Here is an 8,171-nt window from a genome sequence, read left to right as displayed (position 1 = left end):
ACTTCTCTCCCCATAAAGGTGACAAGAGACCTGATCCACGGTCTAGTGTACCATTTCAGTTCTGTAGGATAATCCTCAAGGCAGTCCTTGAAAAAATCCCCAAGGCAGGTTGGAATGAACAACACAACACTAGACAGTAACACAAGTCTACATGAGGAAATAAAGGACATTGGTAAATGTAATTATGTGGGTAAATAAAAAGTACAGCATACTTTTATTTCAGTTGCAACACTCTTTTTCTCCTACTTGATTTAAAGGAGAACTACATACAACAATAATTATAATTCTGTGTCCATGAGCACACAACATACAAAAATGTGACTTGTGTGCTAATAACAGCACAAAGGAGGGGGAAGGAACAGATCCTTAGGAGCAGTGTTTTCGTACATGATTGAAATTAACCTATTGTTAATCTAAACTAGGTTGTTACAAATTAAGATGTTAATTAAATTCTTTATGTATTGATTTTTATTGATTGATTTATTGGTATATATGTATACACACACACAGAGAAACATTGATTTGTTGTTCCACTTATATGTGTATTCATTGGTTGCTTCTTGTATGTGCCCTGACTGGGAATCGAACCTGTAACCTTGATGTATCAGGAGGATGCTCTAACCAACTGAGCAATCCAGCCAGGGCTTAAGATGTTAATTTTAATTCCCAGGGAAAACCACTAATAAAATAACTGATTTAAAATGTAGATATTGGCAGAATGGATTTAAAAAACAAAACAAAACATGATCCAACTCTTTACCATCCACAGGAGACACATTTCAGATTGAGACACAAACAGATTGAAATTAAAAGTCTGGCCCTGGCTGGTGTGGCTTAGTAGATTGAGTGCTGGCCTGCAAACCAAAGGGTCACCGGTTCGATACCCAGTCAGGGCACATGCCTGGGTTGCGAGCCGGGTCCCCAGCAGTGGCCACTTGAGAGGCAACCACACTTTGATGTTTCTCTCCCTCTCGTTCTCTCTCTCTTTCCTTCTCTTAAAAAAAAAAAATTTTTTTTTAAAAGTCTGAAAAAAGATAAGCCATGCAAATAATAGCAAAGGAAAGCTGAACTGGCTGTATTAATATCAGATCAAAAGAGACTTTAAGACAAAAAATGTTACTAGTGACAAGAGAGACACCCATCAAGAAGATATAACAATTATAAATTGTTATGGACTGAATCATGTCCCCCCCAAACAAACTTTATATTTTGAAGCTCCAACTCCCAGTGTCTCAGGATGCAACTCTACATTCGGAGATGGGGCCTTTAAAGAGGTAATTAAGTTAAAATGAGGTCTGTTGAGTATGTCCTCATCCAGTCTGACTGGTGTCTTTACAAGAGGGGACACCGAGGGTGCACAGAGGGACAACCATATGAAGAGGCCGCAAGAGGGTAGCCCTCTGCAAGCCAAGGGGAGAGATCTCAGAAGAAACCAACCCTCCTGGAACCTTGATCTTGGACTTCCAGCATCCAGAAGTGTGAGAAAATAAATTGTGGTCATACCCAGCCTGTGGTATTTTGTTATGGCAGCCCAAACAAACTAATACAGAAATGGGGAAATAGACAATTCAACAATGTCGTTGGACGCTTTAACACTCTGCTTTCAATAACAGAGCTCCTAGACAAAAGATCAAAAGGAAATAGAGGAATAAAAAACACTATAAACTGTTTAGAACTAATAGACAAATGTTAGAACACTCTACCAAACAGCAGCAGAATATATATATTCTTTTAAAGCTATTTCCTGCTCTGTGTGCCCCCATGTGCCACATACCTTTATCTGTGACTCTTGAACTTGAACAGCCATCAGACTCACCTGGAGGGACTGTTACACCATAGACTGTGAGAGTCCCAGCCCAGAGTTTTTGAATCAGCAGGTCTGGGGTGGGGCCTGAAAATTTACATACCTAACAAGGTCTCAGGTGACGGGGATGCTGATGGTCTGCGGACCACACCCTGAGACCCCTGCCACAGTCAGCGTCAAACTCAGTCCCTCCATTTTCTTAGAAATGATCACCAGGCCTCCACACCTTCGCTCCTGCTGCGTTCTCTGCTGAGAATGCCCTTCAGCCACACACCTCCTCTGTGAACTTTCACTGAACTTCCAAGCTGGAATGAATCTCTCTCTTTCGGAGTTTCTGTGTCACTTTATATTTATTTTGTCACTTACCACTTTTTACTTTCGATTATACTTATTTATGTCCCAGTCATAGCCTCTACTGGGATAATAAACTTTTTGATGTCAGTAGTCAGGATGAATTTATCTGTATGGGACCCCCCCAGCGTCGAGCCTAGTACTTCCCCTGTCCTAGGCCTGCCGTGGGTCTTATTAAATGAATGAAAGCTTAGGAATAGTTCAGTGGTAAAGACAGCAGCATTAAAAAAAGAAAATGTAAATAAAACGACATACGGGGAGAGAGAGAAAATACATGTAGTGACTAAAGTGGAGTAGGGGGAGGGAAATTCTTTCCAAAAGGGAATCCTGTTTTGCCACTAAATGGAAAGCAAAGAGGCCAGGTCTTTCCAGCTGTTCTGTTTGTTTTCTTGCCTTTGTGCTAGAATTTCTTTCTTTCTTTTTTAAGGCTAAAATTGCTAATCACTATGCCAGTAAGGCCCTTGTGATTTAAAAAAAGAAAAAAAAAGGGAAGGGAAAGATTAATGACTTTAATTCCCAAACACTTAGGGCATCGCAGTGTGGAGGGGTGCAGTGTTCTGGCGCAGTGTCAGGAAACTCCCGCTGGCTGCGCTTTTCATCTCAGGAAAGATCCAGACGCCTGTGCCGGGGAGAACTAGGTGCCACTACAGTGGAGAGAAAGGATGGAGGGGACCATAATGAACTCGAGAATTCGTTCTCTACGAATAAAATTTTAAACCAGTGCTTATAAAAATGACCCCAATATAGAATTTTTAAATTATATTTATGGTCCCACTTCTCTGGCAGGTTGTTCTGTGCCTGACTTCTCAATTTTGCTCCTTAGTTTATTTATTAGCAAAGCCTTCACTGCAAATTAGCAGTATGCAATAGGCTGTGGTGTCTGCTACGCTCTGTACTCTCGGCTGGCAGAGAGCTTTTCTAGGGCATGTTTGGGAAGCCCCTTGAACCTGTGAATACAGTCCCATTGCAAACACCAGGAGCCAAGGAAAGACGCGAACTGCAAAGGAGTCCAAGCGTTGCTCCTGGAACATGTGCCCTGAGCACCTTCAGACGTTTCTTTGATTTTTGTCCGGATCATGGCTGCTACCATGGGATTGTTCAGTTCAGCTGTTGGTCATTTCCATCTTTGTTTGCTTGCTGTTTGGACATTCGAAGCAGATCGCATCGTGTTGGACAATCATTTCTGTTCCCAGGTGCAGTACGAGCACTCCAACCACTGGACATGTGTTGCTCTTTAACAGCACATAGAAACTAGAGAGAACCTTGAGAGCTGGTCTGAAAAATTTATTAAGCCCTCACCTCACTAAATCTTCATCTGTTAAAATCGTTTCTCCACAGCGTGGTTGCACCTGGAAGAACTGGGAATCAACCATTCAATTATGAGCCTAAGATTCTATGAAATTAAACATGCCCGGAAGTTACTCATTTTTTCTCATGTGTTCGGTGAATGATACTTCCACAGTCAAATTGGCTCCTGCTACTAGGAGATATTCAAGAATAAGAATTTGGAAGCTCTTACTTCTAAAAGACTTTACACAAGACCTTAAAATTCTTGATGTAAATTCTTGATATTTGTATGCAAATTTATTTTTTCAATTAGCCATAATCATGCCTCGGATAAACCTCATTGGCTACGATACTGCCACTGTGTAAAATGGTATGCAAATTAACTTTTTAAAAATTTTATCTACATGTACTGAGGGAAAAGATGAGGATGTCTAGGGATGTCTATGTGGCAAAATGAGGGTATGGTATTTTTTTCTGGTTAGTGCCTTGGGGACATTAAAGCAAGGGTATACAACTGTGACTGAGATCTAACCCAAATGCTGAAGTTGAAGCAAATTGAATAGGTCAAGTAAGACCCTGTTCTAACACCAATCTAATGAACTATTTTGATGCTCAACCAGGGAAGAGCTAAAGGTCACACTAAGCTGGACATCAGTCACCTGTTTCTGTAGGGCCTTCCAATGCATGGTGACCATGTTGAAACATAAATTACAGAGAGATGCTTAAGCATGTTCTAATTAAGTACAGTAGAAATAAAACTGAGAAAGAAAGATGACTTTTGGCACTAAAAATTTTCTTCTTTTCTTTTTAAAAGTTGTTATATTTTAACAGGAAAATAAAAGCTATAAGTATACTTAGAACAGACATGTATTTTTTTGTCATTTCCCCCCCCAGTAACAAAGCTTATTCTCAAGAACTGCTGCTTCCATCACTTCAAATCTACGATCCTCGTGAGCGTGGCTTTGCTCTTACGTGACCTGGCTCCCTGCCTCCGGTCGACGGAATGAAAGATAACACCAATGATTTCTTCTCTGGGATTTGAACCTGATTCCAAGGATGATCATCAAAATCCACAGCCAGTGCCTGCTGGCTGAGCAGCAGCCCTGATTAAAAATAGGGAATAGAGGGAGTTCCTGTTTGGAGGCAGAAATTGTTCAGTGTGACTTGGGGAGGCCATGTTTTCTGAGTGTGGACGAAGCCAATTTTAACGACTAGGAATGAGGCCAACAGCAGATCTAGAGATGAAAAGAAACCCCTGACGCTGTTGAAACTCCTGGTCGCAAATGTTCCAGTGGGCCAGCTGTGTTCCTACTCTTCCGTAGCTCCATTGCTCGATCCTTCCTTGGGACCAGTTTTGGACTAAATTACTTCAAGGTCAGGTCCCCCCCCCGCATCAGGGTCCTAACTGATTCAATATTAAACAATTATATTCTCTCTTGTGCAGTGCCCTCCAATCTTGTCAACAAGTATGCATAATGCCTTATATAGAGAGGTGTAAGTAACAGTTACATATAATTTTTATTTTGTATTCCCTTATTTAGTAGTGTATTTTTAATTTTAATATTATATTAAACTTGTTATATGTAATCCATTAAATATTTTAAATTCTATATTAACCTTAACTAGTCAGTAAAAATATATTTCATATAGTAATATATAACAGATCATCAGAGTAATCATTTTAATGCTCATATAATATACCAACTCATTGCCATGACCGTTGAAAGTTGTCCTTTATCAAGTGCTCCTTCTGTTTCAGGCCATATATATAGTATTCCCCATAACACTCATAGGGGAATCTGTCTCCCATGCAGTGATTTAGGAACTGCCTTGGAGAGGCAATACTACTAGCTCAAAATCACACAGAAAGCAACAGTCGAAGTCTTGGTCTGACCCACTGCAACTGTGCAACATGTTCTTCACTGTGCAACATGGCTCCTTACAAGTCTGCTCGGGCTGCCTTAACAAAATATGGAGTGGCTTCAACAACAGATATTTATTTTCTCACAATTCTGTGATCCAATTGTCCAAGATCAAGGTGTCAGCAGGTTGGATTTCTTCTGAGGCCTCTCTTTGGCTTGCAGATGCTCACTTCTTCCTGGTCCTCGCATAGTCTTCCTCTGTGTCCTTGCATTGCTGGTGTCTCTCTGAGTGTCTAATCTCCTCCTCTTATAAGGACACCAGGTTGGATTAGGGTCTACCCTAATGGCCTCATCTTAACTCAGTCACTTTTCTACAGGTCCTGTCTCCAAATACAGTTGAGTTCTGAGGTACTGGGTGTTTTAGGGTTTCAACATACAAATTTCAAGGGATACACAATTTAGCCCAGATCACATGATTTATTATAGCAATTCCATCCGTGGCTGACATTTACATTACCTCCTGGATTTTGGATGCTTTGGATTGGGTTAGATGTTTGGCATTTAACTCTTTCTGCGGACTTCAAAATTCCTGTTATATGCAAAGGACATTTAATCTAAAGATATGCCCATTGTACCAGATTATTGGACTTTATTTTATGTTATCCAATTGGGTCCAGTAGTCTCCCTTTATTAATTTACTAAACAAATATTTAGTGAACAGCCAGAATGTACTAAATATTATTAATATCTAGCATAAATGTGAAGAAATATGATGTCTTTGGGGATAGCAAGGTGAATCAGTCATGGATCTTGTCAGGAACTTTTAGGTTAGTAGCAGAGAAAAGAAAAAAAACCACAATTATAATAAACGGAATAAATATTTAAAACAGAGTGCACAGCAAGAGGTGTATGGATAAATCTTGCAGAAATTCAGAGGAGGAAAGATAACGTGCAGTTGGGGAGACTAGGGAAGACTTTCAGGGGAGACAGCATTTGAACGGGATCCGAGCCACGGGTTGCACTGGAAGTCATGAGGCAGAAGAACGTTTCAGGAACAGAGAGCCACGTGGTGCTATGCTTGTCGGGCAGACCTGCGAGGCCAGCATCCTCCCAAAGGACCCGCTAAACGAGGGCCCGGGCGCCTCCGAACAGTGAAAGGGAAAGGAGGTCAGCACCGTGATTGATGATCCTGAATTGCCTTATTAAGGCAGAAGATGAAATTTATTTTACTTTTAGATAATATTACCCTAATCACTCACTTCCCATCCATTCCTCTATTTGCTCCTATCTGACTTCTAATGTCAGCAAAAACCTCCTAATTACCTGGTCACTGTTCAGTTTGCATCCCATTTACCTTTCTGAGTCAATACACTTTTCTCTCTGAATCTTTTCCTTCCCTGTAGTGATGTATCTACAAGCCAAGGAATGCCAAGGATTGTCGGAAGATACACACACACACACACACACACACTCACACACTCACACACGAGAAACATAGATGTGCAAGAGAAACACTGATTGGTTGCCTCTCACACTTCCCCAACCAGGAACCAGGAACTTGGTCCACAACCTGACTGGGATTTGAACCCATGACCTTTCAGTTTGCAGGCAGATGCTCAACCCACTGAACCACACCAGCCAGGGCAGAAATTTCTGTTGTTTTAAGCCACCCATTGTGTGATACTTTGTTATAACGGTCTTAGGAAATTAATACATCATTGAAAAGATACATCCTTTATAGAATATATGATAAATTCTACTGTTTAGGTTCTGTCTAACTTAAGATAGGCATCAAAGTACCTTCGGATGAATGAATTAATGAGAGTATTCTCAGCAGAGAGTCCATTTCTAAAATAAAAAAAAAGTTAACATCCACCATATCTTCAAGTAAATGCTTATTGATTTGAAGTAGATTTCTGAAATAGAAATTGTGATTATGAAAAATGATAGATTTTTAAACATATTTATTGCTGCACTGTTTACAATAGTGTAAGACTAGCAATAACCTGAATGTTTAACAATAGGGGAATTAGTCAAATGACTCTATCTGGTTCTGTATCTACTTAGCTATTAAAAACTATGGTGATAAATGCAAATGCAGACCTGTATGTATCATTTGCTATGTCTTATGTAGAAGAAAAAAGAAAAAATATACTCACACAATGTGAAAGGAAATACAAGAAAATGGTAACAATGCAATAGTTTCTTCTGGGAGAAACTGGTGGTCTTCAAGTAAATTAATACATACAATTTAAAAATAAAGTGTGTGAAAGTAAAAGTATATATATTGAAATCCATTCAAGTGCACCATAATGTTTGATGGTATTTCTCTGGATTTTACTATTCTCCTGGCTTCAGGGGAAAATTCTGTGATGAAAAAAATCACTGGGTAACCAAAAAGTGCACAAGAGAGAAAAGATCACCAAAGCCCTAGCTAGTGTGGTTCAGTGGACTGAACACTGACCTGTAGACTGAAAGGTCACCAGTTCAATTCCCGGTCAGGGCACATGACTGAGTTGTGGACCAGGTCCCCAGTTGGGGGCGTGTGAGAGGCAACAGATCTATGTTTCTCTCCCTATTTTCTTCCTCCTTTCCCCTCTAAATAAATAAATAAATACATAAACAAAACTTTTGTAAAATCTTTTTTACAAAAGATCATCATTATAAAATAAATGGCCTTTAGTGTACATTTTTAAAAAATTTAATAATGCAGACAGACCAACCACTTCTGATTAGCTCAGGAAACAGAGGCAAAAGAGGAGCCCTTGGAACTTAGGAGAAAAAAAGCAAGAATATATGCACCTGGGGAAGGAAGTGGGTAGGGAAAGTTGTGGGCATGTGAAAGAGAGACAGACAGAGAGAGAGAG

The 8,171-nt window shown here is 40.0% G+C and overlaps 1 non-coding gene across 1 annotated transcript; it reads right to left on the bottom strand.

Annotated features, from left to right (window-relative positions):
- Positions 1-3,672: 3,672 nt before the first annotated feature.
- On the bottom strand, positions 3,673-3,812 carry LOC129067960 (U4 spliceosomal RNA). The gene has a single exon (XR_008528789.1). It is a non-coding gene; the product is annotated as a U4 spliceosomal RNA (small nuclear RNA).
- Between the last annotated feature and the right edge of the window lie 4,359 nt (positions 3,813-8,171).

This window comes from Pteronotus mesoamericanus, unplaced genomic scaffold (assembly GCF_021234165.1).
Source record: "Pteronotus mesoamericanus isolate MK-2021 breed Mesoamerican mustached bat unplaced genomic scaffold, CSHL_Meso_final contig_20, whole genome shotgun sequence".
NCBI lineage: Eukaryota > Metazoa > Chordata > Mammalia > Chiroptera > Mormoopidae > Pteronotus > Pteronotus mesoamericanus.
Note: the sequence above shows the minus strand (reverse complement) of the source record. Positions and strands in the feature narration are given on the sequence as shown.